This window comes from Podarcis cretensis, assembly GCF_951804945.1.
Source record: "Podarcis cretensis genome assembly, chromosome: 4".
Classification (NCBI taxonomy): domain Eukaryota; kingdom Metazoa; phylum Chordata; class Lepidosauria; order Squamata; family Lacertidae; genus Podarcis; species Podarcis cretensis.
In genome coordinates this window covers 54,328,638-54,341,951 of record NC_137173.1, presented here as the reverse complement: position 1 = coordinate 54,341,951, position 13,314 = coordinate 54,328,638, and the positions used below count along the sequence as shown (strand labels likewise).

Sequence of the window (13,314 nt, the reverse complement as noted above, 5' to 3'; positions counted from 1 at the left end):
CATGTTTTATCAGTAGGCTTTGGTTCAGATATTAAAGGAAACAAGATTTAGTTTAACCTACCATGGTTTTGTATTTTGTTTGGACTCTGTGTTGGAATTTAGGATTTGCTTGTCATAAGGCACATTTCTTTCCCATTTTTGTTGTGGACAAAACATTTGAAAGCCTATAACTAAGAGACTTAAAAGCCATAAGACAAATACAGTGAACTCAAATTAGAGTGTACTTAAAGCAAATAAAATATAGGCAAGATCCCCTGTACTGGAGAACAGCAATTCCCACCACTGGTTTAGGAAACAGTGCACACACAACAATAGCCACAATCCATATCTATCGTTTCTTATTAAATGCTGCACTTCAATGCATTCCCGTCCCCCGCAACTTCAACCCAAATTGAGAAAAAGAGCAAACCGTGTACAAGTTAACCCTATAACACTTCAGTTGCTAATGTGTCATAGAGTTGGAAGAGATTCCAAGGGCCATCTAGTCCAAACCCCTGCAATGCAGGAATCTCAGCTAAAGCACCCAAGACACACGGCTTAAAAACCTCCAAGGATGAAGAGTCCACAACTCTCCACTTTGTTCTACTGTCGAATAGCTCTTACTATCAGATAGTTCTTCTGCCTGAGTATATACCCTCCTCCCCATGGTGCGGCTATACCTCGTTCCCATTCTGTTTGGGCTGGATTTTATGCTACTGCCTTTCAGTTAGGGCTTGCTGACTCTCTCACAAAGAATAGAGCGTGTACTTCATGAGATTGTAGGGATTACTCTTGGGTTGATTGGCTTTATTCAACTTCTGTGCCAGTACCTCCATAAAAGCTTCCATCTATGACAATTATTTTCCTCTATATAAATATCTGCTTGCAGAATTGCATCAGTACTTATACACTGAATAGTTTTCTTTTTGAACTTGAAAGCATAGTTATTCCCCTTCACCCCTGTGAAGGCATAGGTTTTGAACTTCTAAATGGACAGGTGTATTTTCCTTCTTACATATATATATATATATGAAAGAAATCAAGGAGTCTATTAAAGCAATTTATGGGCACTAGCCTGCCTGGAGTTGCTTTCATCATAGAAACTGCTTTTTGTTTGAAATATGAAACCTGATAAAAATAGGAAGTTAATTCCTTTCTCCCTTTCATGGGTGGAGTAAACAGTAGCTTAGTGGTATGAAAATATTTCAGCCCTTTTAAACATACACAAATATCTCTCAGGTGCTTATTTATGACCTGTACTTGTGATATTTAGAAACTAGCCCTAGTAATACTTTTAACTCCTTTGTATTAAAAATTCTATTAAATAGTATACATAAACAAATTACAAATTTATAAAAACAAAGAACAACTCGTACATACACAGCAGAAAACTACCATAATGTCATATATTTTGGCATCACACTAGTATTGTTGTTGGTACAGTCCAATCTAAGCATTTTAGTTCAGTAAGTCTCTGGCATATTTACTACTGTTGTAGTAAGCTCAGGCAGTAATGGTCTGGATGCAGAGCACATTGGATGCAGTATGCACAGTCTCAGTTCAATAAAGCTAGTGTGCTATCCAGTAGTAGCCAAGTAAGGAAAGGATTTGTATGTGTTGCCGTCTTCCAGTTGCAATCTTATTGTTATATACGTATAGCTTCACTGATAGTGCTCAAAAGGTCTTCTCTTATAAGGTTCCTCTAGGCAAGCCCTCCATCTAGTTTTCTCCTATTCTTCCTCTTCCAATTTTGTTTGGTGCTTTGCTGCATTACTTCTGGCAATGGGTAACTATTTCTAGGATGAGAGTGCCAACCCCTGCTCCTGTACCATTATTAATGTCCTGGAAGAGCTGGTAATGCTTGAGCAGTGGTCATAGCGGTCATGATGTTGCATTGCCATGTGCTCCATCTTCTTAAGTATTTATTTGACAGCATAAAAGCTCATAAGATTAATCATAACATTTCTTGTTTATACCACCCTCTTGAACTGGAAGAAAGTATATATTTCTGAAAAGGGGGCACTAGAACAAATTTGCTATGTTTACGATGGGTTATTGCAATGTAATCTTTTGTTTTATGGTTCAAGCATATGGGAATTTGTAAAAGATATAAAGCGCATAATGGCAAGATGCTCTTGGGTGTATGAGGAATCAAGAGGCAATCATTCTACCTCCTTACTAATTACCCTCTGCTATCTTTCCTAGAAAGTAGTCTAGGTCATTGTAATAAAATGTGCTTGGGATGGTGATTATTTGTTACATTTTTATTCCACCTTTCCTGCAAGGACTTTAGGGTGACATAGACATTTCCTTCCCTCCCCATTTTATCTTCACAACAATCTTGTGAGGTAAGGTAGCCTGAGAATGAGTAACTGGCTTGAGGTCATTCATTGAGCCTCATGACTGACTAGAGATTTGACACCTGGTCTCCCAGGTCTAACCATTGCAGCACACTGGCTTCCAGTCTGTGGAGAGTTTGATGTGTTGTCTATTTGATTTCACGAAGTTTTACATATCTTGAGTGTGTGAACATTGCATTTCTTTTTGCTATTATTTGATTGATGTGGGAGTCTTCCAAACAGCCTGTTTACTGAGCATCCATCCTAATTTGCTCACACAAAACCTACGCTGAGGATAGACAGCATCCAGTATCTATTGAGCACTTGTGCAGAGGTTATATGACAATAAGTATTCATCCTGATTTGCTTACACAGTTCTTATATGTCTTTCCATTAATCATTTGTTCATCCCAAACTTTTCAGTGCATTTCCCTATTGGTTTCCTAACTTCAAAAAGCACAGGGTTGACAGAGTGCTTTAATCTACTTTAATTGTACAAACCTAAATTTCCAGTATGCAATTGAATCTCTCCAAAAAATACTGACAGGCCCTGTAAAATGGAAGCCAGGACGCAAATCATTTACCTAAAGTATGTGTCAATTGTTTTATTTCTCCATGACCCATTTAGAATCTCTATGCCACATCTTAAACTCTTCTTGAGATTTCCTGTCAGTTTCAAATTGGTTTGCCATACACCATGAAGACTGCTGTTCAGGAAACATAAGTCCCAAATTCCCCTGTTCTTGCAGCATTAGTTATGCAATTATTTGGATCCTGGTTGCATTATGTAAAAGATTTTATGTACTGCTAAAAAATTGAGAAAATCAGTTTCCTCCATCCCCTAAAAACAACAACAATACTTAAGTTAAAAGAAATGTCTCTGGATATTTTCACACCTAAAGTAAGCCTTTTAAAAGGCTTGTGACCAATTATATTGACCAAAACATGCTTACAAGGACAAAAGTAACCAAAACTGCATTTTGTAACACAAGAAGGCAGATTATTTGATCATTTCTTTGGAAAAGGCAGGAATGTTTAAACTTTGCAGTAATATTTTTTTCATTGCTTCCCAGGTGAAAAAAGCTTTGTTTAAAGAGATATCTTCAAGGTCTCCTATGCTGTCATAATCATTTCTTGAAAACATCCATCTTTATCATAGTTCCCATGAGCTGAAGAAACACACTGGTGTGGTTGACCACAAGGAATTGTAGATAGCATTGTTTCCATAGCTTGATCTATTTCACTAGGTTTTTTTGTGGGTTTTAATGAAATGCTCAAAAACAGAATGTGTGAAAAATTCAGACACAATTATCATATTATTTTTAGGGCACTGAAATTTGTATTTTCAGTGTGGAATCTTTTTTTAAAACACATAGTTTAAAAAACCTGTTATGCTTACTTTCTGTTCCAGATGAATAGTTATGTTACAGTATTCCAGAGGAACCTATACAACCATTATTAGACCTCCTCCTTTCAGCTCTAGCCAGCATGGCCAGTGATCAGAGATTGTGGGAGTTGTAGCCAAACAACATCTGGATGACTACAGATTTCCCACTTTTTTCTCTTCTCCTTGGAATAACCACAACACCATTTTTTATTTTTGCATTTTAAAGATGAGACTCTCTTCTTCTGTCTGCTTTACAGGTGATGGAAGCACCTTTTAGAGGAGTGGGAGGCTGACCCTGGGAAACTTCTTCCCCTTTCCTGCCTCATTCCACTGAAACAAATGATTGTTGCTGTTAGTGACTTGGCATAACAACAGGCCCATAGGTTGTTGGGTTGTTGTTGTTTTTTTTTTTACTGGAATACATTCTTCTTGGATCAGGGTACTTATGTGAAATGCTGATCTAATAGAAACAAGTCACTTCCATGTTAGGGTCAGAATGTTGATAATATTAATTACAGGCCACTTTGGATCAATATAATACACAAAGAAGCTATTCCTTCCTATTCATTAGAAACACTTCACATAATTTTTACAATAAATTAACAGTAGTCTCTTTCAGTTTATTCCTACTAGGACAGTAAATAACTTATTTCTGTCTGTGTTTAAAAGGTAGTAAACATTACTAGATCAGTGAATGCTTCTTCACTTCAGATTCTTAGCAGAACATCTTTGCTATATGGACACAGAAGTAATAGTTAGAAAATGTTTTGCCATGCTTTTTCTTCTTTGAGCCATTCTGGTATATTCATGTGTGCTCATCTGACAGATCTTTGGCAAGGTACAATAGCGCTGTTTCCTGCCTAGACTATTACACTTAATCAGCTGCAGAAAACTAAATTAATTGTTTGGCAATAAGGTGAGAAGAGAATTCTCCAACACAAGGGATTATCTTTTCACAGGTCAGAGAGATAATATCCTGTTTTAAGAGTCTAGCAAATTATCATAGGATTGTTTGCCTACTAATTAGTTGATTTGCAGAATGCTGATGACAGAAAAGCCAATTGCTGCAGGAAACTAATAAGTTGTAATCTGCAGTTAGGAAGGCATGTTTGCATCACAAAGCCATTGTCCTATAGATAAATGAGCACTGAGAAAATCTCAAAGTCTCATTTGAATATTGGCTTACGGCTCCTACATTCTATCTTAAAGGCTCAACAGATGCAGATACTGGATAGTTTGAACACCAACCATTTCTTTCTCGAAATAAATAAATAAATAAATAAATTAAAAAATTGTCCGGTAGCACCTTAGAGACCAACTAAGTTTGTTCTGGGTATAAGCTTTTATGTACATGCACACTTCTTCAGATACACTGAAAAAGAAGTCACCAGAAAAACCAGCTGCACCAATATAAGATGGACACCTGGCTTACTAGCAGTACATGTGAAAAGGATCCAGGTGTCTTAGTGGACCACAAGCTTAACATGAGTCAACAGTGTGATGCAGCAGCAAAAAAGCTAATGCTATTCTAAGCTGCCTCAACAGAAGTATAGTGTCCAGATCAAGAGAAGTAGTAGTACTGCTTTAGTCTGCTCTAGACACCTGAAATCCTGTGTCTAGTTCTGGGCGTCACAATTTAAGAAGGATATTGACAAGCTGGAATGTGTGCAGAGGAGGGCAACCTAGAAGAACAAGGGTCTGGAAACCAAGCCTTATGAGGAATGGTTGAGGGAGTTGGGTATGTTTAGATTGGAAAATAGGAGATATAGTACCCATCTTCAAAAATCTCAAGGGCTGCCACATGGAAGATGGAGCGAGTTTGTTTTCTCCTGCTCTGGAGGGTAGGGCCCAAACCAATGGATTCAAGTCACAAAAAAGGAGATTGTGACTGAACATCAGGAAGAACTTTTTGACAGTAAGAGCTGTTTGACAGTGGTAGTCTTGAGGTTTTTGAGCAGAGGTTGGATGGCCATCTTTCATGGATGCTTTAGTTGAGATTCCTGCCTTGCTGAGGGGTGGACTAGATGACCCCTTGGGGGTCCCTTCCAATTCTACAGTTCTATGATTCTGTGATTCTTAACCACTGTAGTATCCTACCTGTCTAAATAAAGTGCCACTTAACAACCACTGTAGATTATAATAGCCCCTAACAACAGAATTTTTAAAAAATTAAGTGATATTCATCACCACTGCCTTTAACAGAGTTACCTGCTCAATGGGAACATTCCTCCTTTTAAGAATTCTTAAAATTGCAGCTTAAAGATATCAAGAGATTAGGCTGCATAGTGCTATACCATCCAGGCTCCCTTCTAAACTCAAAGTTGAATTTTAGTTTGGCATGACTTGACCAAGAGGGGAAGGGGCTGCTGCTTTGTTTTGCTCCCTCACTTCAGTTGCACCGAGAAATAGGAGGTTGTATTTCACCTGCCTGCCACTTATCATTTTGACAGTTCTGAGCACTTAATTAATTCAGAGGAGTGGGTGTAGCCCTGGCTCACGAAGTCCTTGTAATACACTGCAGAAAGTGCAATGCTCCTTCCTTTCCAGAATTCATACGTTGGACTTAGACCAAGGAGGTGGTTCATGAAGCTCACTGGGAAACTTTGGGCCAATGAGATCTATGGTCTCACTACTCTTACACGGTGGGGGGGATTAAAGGAGTTGTGAGTTGGATTGGAACTAAGGCTAATTGAACTTGGATCACACTGAAATCAATAGGATGCGGAAGTCATGATGTGCGTGCCATTGATTTCACTGGGACCTACCGTAAGTTCAGCTAAGTTTGTCTGGATCCAGCCCAGAATATATTACTTGGGCTCTTTAGTGTAGAATAAGAAAGCCAGGTGAGTTTTATTTATTGTGTAAAATACAAGCAGAAGCAGGTATGCTTCTTATACAAGACTTCAGACGCACTCTGAACTGTGGACACATCATAGTTGAGACCTTATGCTAGTGATATTGATGTTCTTTTTTATTGGCTTTTGAAGCATAGTATGGGCCCATGAATAACCCAGTTGTTACGAAGATTAAAGGTGCGTGTTGCAAAACTCCGGTAAATAAAATCTCTCTTAGTCTTTCACTGACAAATCCAGTTTTACTCTCCATTGAATTCTTTTTTTTAAAAGCCTGTAATCTCCACGTTGGCAGAACACTTCATAGCTTGTTAGCAGAGCTTGAATTACCTCCCATGGTAAATACAAAAAAAATTAATAAAGAAGAACACCTTAAAGGCAAATGCTCACTGAATCAAATTCGTGCACACTGTGGCATGTGTGCTCTAAGTGGTGCAGGACACCCTCCAAAGAGCCATATTTTGAGCTCCACAGGCCTTGTATCCTTTGATTTCTGAAAGCAACCAACAGTACCCACACAGTAATTCTCTTTGAAAACCAGGAGGCTTTCAAAACATAAGTTTGTGAGATGAGGAAGGGGCTGTTCAAAGGCATTTCTCAAAAAATCAAAATCCCTTCTTGGTTTATACAAGACAATTAGGTGCTTCCAAATCAGGGTTTGACAAACTTTTGGGTAGCCTGTGGGAGCATTTGTAAACAAAAGAAACTATCATGGACACCACACACACTCACTAAGCACACACCCCAACCTATTGCATTGGCTAGAATAGAGTGCTTCTTCTAACCTTAATTGTGGTGGAAGGACAGAACTGTGGAGGGAAGGCCTCTGCTGATGCATGTTGGCTTGTGAGAACTGCACAGGCAACACCTGCAGGCTTGCAGCCACAGAATGACTTTGCTCTAGAAGTGGAGAAAGCTCCTAAAGAGGTTGTCTTCATATTTAGCCCCAACTTGCAGTGCCTATGGGCACCATGGCACCTTCATACCTCCCTCATGGTGTACAACAAGGCCCTCTGCCCCTTCCTTTTTTGGAGGGTTGCCTGCTTTTTTGTCTGTTTTGTACTTGTTTTGGGATGTGTGTAAGCATCTTGCCTGTTTGGAGGATGGGGAGAAGGTTCTGAGCATTACTGGTCCCCACAGCAGTTTCTTAGCTTTCCAAATGTGCTCCTCAGCTGAAAAACGTTGGGGATCCTGATGTAAGGGATACCATTAAAAGAGATTGCCTTCAGCAAGTTATGATTTTAGCCTTCTGCAAAGTTACGCTGTGCAACTTCCTTTTCATTTTCACTTAAATTTACTTTAGGTTTCCTACCTGTCTTATCCTTCAGCGTCAGTCCATATGTGAACAAAAATACAATGTGACCATCAGCCATGCCAAAATACATTCAGGTGTATTGTGTTAGAGCACCCAGCCAACGATGTGTTCACATGCAGGAGCATGCAGTTTTGCAGGCAGGAAAAATGCTGGAATGATTGTGTGGCCTGTCTTTGAGAGGGTGGTGATATACATACATTCATATCTGCACTTATAAACTCTCTGTGTGAGGTTAGGGCATAGTAACCTAGGAAGCTACCGACTCAGATCATTGGTTAATCTCGCTCAGTATCATCTACACAGCTCTCCTGTGTCTTTGGCAGATCTATCTGCAGATGCCAGGGTCTGGCAAAGCATGAGTTACGTCCCTTTCTCCAAAAAGTTGATATAGAGAAGATTGCTTTTTTAAAAAAAAACAAAATTAGATGTATATTTTTACCAGTTTTTTATTGCTATGATTGACAAGACAATTTTCCCATGTTGTAAATTCCTCCCTCTCTGTGTACAATGAGTAATCAGGTGTGTCAAGGACTTGACCAGTGCTTGATCCTGCTGAAATCAGTCCACCCTTCTCTAAGCTTCAGACGCATGCCCACACATGATTATTTTGATTACCACCCACTGATAGCCTAACTTCTTTCTGTGTTAGAACCGTCAGTTCATGATCCAAGTGCCAAGTGGTGAGCTTTGGGGCTGTTAGGGAAAGTATGGCGTTTCTCTCCACATTTCAGTTTAGCAAATTTGAGCTTGCAACCCCATTTTACTTATAAGCGTAAAGAGAAGCATCCCTTGGTTTGTTTATTTTAGATGTGGTTTTGTGGACTTCAAGTGATTTCTTTCAGTCTGCATCTCGGAAATTTGCTCGTCTTAATCCAGAGGTCTAAAATAGTTGGATATTTGGAAGGCTTTGGCAGATTTCTGTGTACATCCTAAAATAGAGTCAACACACATTGTTTATTGATTTTGAAAATCTTAGCCATGAGACTGAATGTAGATTATGTTAATTTTTAAAGAGATGTTTTTAATATCTCTTTGGCATTCTGGAATAGTTCCCCTCCCCCCTTCCAAAAAGTGTGGTGCGCACATTTTGGCTACACATAAAATATTCTTTTATTGGCCTTTACCTGAAAATGCTATATAAGAGTCTGTTGCAAAACACTTCTGCTGCTGCTGCTGCTGCTGCTGCTGCTGCTGCTGCTGCTGCTGCTGTAATGATGGCATACAGAGAAAGTTCTATCAACCCCCGTGGTCCTGATCCAGATTGATTTTTCTAAGTAAGGAGAGTAGCCAGTCACAAGCACATTTTTAATAGAACATGAACATGAACTACATTATTTAATTTAACCATTCAAATATTTTATCTTCAAACCTTGGACAACTAGAGAAAACTAGAGAAGACTTCTAGGTATAGTGTAATTGCTTTCTTCTCATGGAGGGCTAGAGAGGCAGGGGTGTTTTTTTGTAATGGAAGAAGATCATAGTCTGAGCCCCCTTCTTCCTTTGGGCCTAGTACAGCAATACCCACTATATCCCCCTCTTTGTTGGTCTCTGTGAGTTACTAGAGCGTCTTACAGTATACAGAGAAAGTGGTGAAGAAATGGTGAGTAGATGGTGAGAGAGACCTGGTCTCCCAAATGCAAACAGATGCACTGAGGCACAGAAATTTATCTAGACATGGAGTACAGAGGAGGCTGCCTTTACATCATGTCAGACTATGGTTCATCTAGCTCAGTATTGTCTACAGGGCAGCAGGTCTCCAGTGTTTCAGAGAGGGGACATTCCCAGCCATACCTGGAGATGCCAGAGATCATACCTGATATTTCCTGCATTCAAAGCAGATGCTCTACCACCCTTACCTGAGAGATGGATAAGAAAAGGGAAATTCTCCTATACTTGCTTTTTCCCATGGAAGAAGTGGAATGAGACTTGCACGTAATGGAGTCTCCATACCAGAGCTGTACCACGTATCACAAGCTATTCTGTGATTCTCCCACCTAGCATGAAAAAGTGGTCAGAGGAGCAGCCATTATCAATAATGGGTGATGTTGGAATGGAAGCTCTCCATGCTCACTGAAAGCATCATCTGGCAACTGGTATTGTGCACTGCACTCCTTCACAGAGGCTGTTTCCAAATTTATTCAAAACTATGAAGGTAATTTGAACAGTATGCATAATAAGTGGTTGGGAGGCCAATGTCTAAGGACTTGTTGGGTCATGTTTTTATCCAGGTGGTTCCCCAGTCTACAGTAATGGATAAAAATGCCATGATTCTACTGGTAGCTCCCCATGATAGGTTGATGCTAGGCAGCATAAAACCTTTTGTGTTGTTCTTATGGCAAAACTAGAAGTAACAGCAGCAGGCTCCTGGCATCAACATTTCCTATAGACAAGTTTTAAGATATGTTCTAAAATATTTATAGGTATGCTAGCACACACACGATGCAATCAGATGGTGGTTCAGTATATCTTTATTTCCCTTCTTTTATTGCTGCTGCTGCTGCTGCTGCTGCTGTTGTTGTGTGGTGCTTTCAGACAAAGTTGTAGTGGTTCCCACAGTCTTAATGAACACAACTCATTAATGAACATGATTCTGTTAGGTCCATTAATTTCTGCTCTGCATAAAACTTAGTTGAATACCACCATTTGCCTGAATATCAGTTGCTTAAACATCTGTAAAAAGGCATCAGTCGTGGCATGGTGGCCTTATGTGTTCTTTTTCTTTAAGAAAGAAAAAAAAGAAAGAAAAAATCTTGTCTCCAAATACTTTAACTCACTTTTATCTCTCTTACAATTTTCGAGACATGCCCTTGCGTGAGCCTATCCTGTTGCTTCCATTCATGACTCATGCCATCAAACCACCCTTGCAGCTGTGGTCGGGCTGTCCGGCCAAAAATCACAAAACCCAACAGGTGGGTGTGACAGGAAAACAGCTACCAAGAGGGCCACAGCTGTGAGCATGTCGCTCTATTATTGGTGAGGGCATGAATCATCTCTCAATTGAGGAAGCAGCAGTAGACAACCTGTTCACTTGGGAAATATGATGATAATAAGAATAACAGTAATAAAAAAGAAATAGAAAAAAACCCAGATGACTCTGTGGAAGGGTTTTTTCCCCCTCAGACGGTATGGAGGCGAATCCTTCAAATAGACTTTTGAAAATACTCTGTATGTGTTGTATCTGGACAGGCCAGAGAAAAACAGGAATACAAAACTGTTTTGTTGGGCAGGGGGTGGGAGGTGATGTTGGCCAGAGAACTGGTATGTGCACCCACTAACCCTTTCTCTATTTGTCAGCTCTCTCTCACCAAATAATTCTACACACACATCCTCCATGATGTTCCATACGTGCATTGTTTGCTCTCATGAGGGTTATAGGCTGCATACACATCATACATTTAAAGCATACTGTTTCCCTCAAAGAATCCTGGGAGCTGTAACTTACCTCACCCCAAAGCTACAATTCCCAGGACCCACAGTTCCCAGGATTCTTTGGAGAAACTCACGTGCATCATAAGAATGGTGCATACACAGCCATAGAATAAAGAAGCAGGTTGGGTGAGCCATTTTCTGAGAAGAATAAGGAGAAGAGGCTATGAGGTCTGGTTCTTTGGGTTTCTGTGTTAAAAGGGCCCTCTGCCTCCCTGATACTGCCCACAGGGTTAGGGGTAGTTGCAGGACAGAGGAAGTGACACCTCCAAGACTTGGATGGCTTTAAAAAGAGATTAGACGCATTTATGCAGGATAAGGCTATGAATGCCTATTAGTCGTGACAGGGCACTACCTCCAGTACCAGAGCCTGTCTGCCTCTGTCTGCCATTTGCTGGGAAATATGAATGGGGAGAGAGGTGTTGTGCTCATTTCCTACTTGCTGCATCTGCTTGGCCACTGGGAGAGAGGAAGGCTGTTCTCTGATCCAGAAAGACTCTTGTTAAATTCTTATAGGGCCTCAGATGTGAGATAGGAGGCAAAGAGTGAACCTCATGATGTCTGGCATTTAAGGTTAGCTTTCACAAAATTTCAAGTAAGAGGCAGGAGGCTGTCCAATCTAAGGCCTGTTCTCACCGTTGCACAGATCAATTGGGCAAAGCAGACTGAGACTTGTCACCTGCATAGCCAGCTCCATTGTTAGGCACAGTGAGGCAGCTGCCTCAAGCAGCTGATTTTGGGTGTCATGGAAGGGCAGTCAATAGTTTGTTACTTAATGTGTTCTTATTGCCTTTTTATTGCCAGGAAAGGAGGACAAGTGCTTGTGGTTTCCAAAATCACCTGACCTGTCCAAGTGCCAAAGTAACTCAAGCAGCCTTGGGTATTATGCAGCTCCACTTGGGGGGATGGTGCTGTTTGCTGCTGTGCCTCAGGCAGAAAAATGTCTTGAGTTGGCCACAATTAGCCTTTGGACTGGCATGGGTTGTTTTTTGTTTTTCTTTTGTTTGGCAGTGTTACTGCATATTCAGCTCAAACCAAGCTGATCCGTTATGTTGATTTGTTCTGTTTGATGCAGCTTTGGCAGGTGAGACAGAAGGCCCCTGTATCAGGGAACTAGAGTAGGTGCATGGAAGTTCCATGCATACCTAGGTAAAGTATTGGACAACCTATACTGTTTCTGTAATGGGGGCTGCTGTCAGGATGGAGAATATACTAAAGACTACTAGCCATGATGATTGCATTGTATCTCCAGTGACAGAGGCAGTATGTCTCTGAATACCAGCTGGTGGGGAGCAAATGAACAGAATACTCTTGCACTCAAGTCTTGCTTGTGGGTCTCCCATAGGTTTTTGGTTGGGCACAATGAAAAGAGGACATTGGACTAGGTGGACCTTTGGTTTAATCTAACAGGGCTGTTCTTAAGATAAGAGTCGCAGAGCAGAGATGGGCAACTGTTGCGCAGAAACCTGCTGCTCCCCTACTTATCTTGTTGAAGTAAGGAGCTATCAACCACTTGAGCCAGAGGAGCATTGTGGCTGAATAGTCAGGCCAGTTCCCCTGGACGGTTACATTTTATATGTGCTATTAGTTATGGACTGTTTTTTTTTTTTTTTTTTTGGTTTTGCAAGGCATCACAAATAAAATGCAGGTCTGTTACTTAATGCAGGTCTGTGTGACTATCCCCCCTGCGTTTGTACATCAAACATTCCCTACCATACTTGCAAATAAAAGGGTTTCACAAAAGGCATATGCAAGAAGGTGGCTGAGACAAGACAGGGCCAACGGGGATGTGTTTGAACTAGTTGCTCCACCCAGCATCTCATCTTCAGAAGGGGGAAAAAATGTTTTCACTAACCCAAACAGGCACAGTCTGATCTGTACAGACAGTCTGCAGGCATCTGCCCAAGAAGCCGACGGTTGGCTGGCACATCATCATCTGATTTATGGTGTGTGTGTGTGTGTGTGTGTGTGTGTGTGTGTGTGTGTGTTTTAAGCCTTAAATTGTTGAGTCTCTGG

At 40.6% G+C, this 13,314-nt stretch overlaps 2 protein-coding genes across 3 annotated transcripts in view; one reads left to right on the top strand and one right to left on the bottom strand.

Annotated features, from left to right (window-relative positions):
• Positions 1-13,314, bottom strand: part of KCNE2 (potassium voltage-gated channel subfamily E regulatory subunit 2) — a 221,928-nt gene that overhangs the window by 14,580 nt on the left and 194,034 nt on the right. The gene's annotated exons all lie outside the window — the stretch shown is intronic.
• RUNX1 (RUNX family transcription factor 1) overlaps positions 1-13,314 on the top strand; it is a 186,465-nt gene that overhangs the window by 148,667 nt on the left and 24,484 nt on the right. The gene's annotated exons all lie outside the window — the stretch shown is intronic.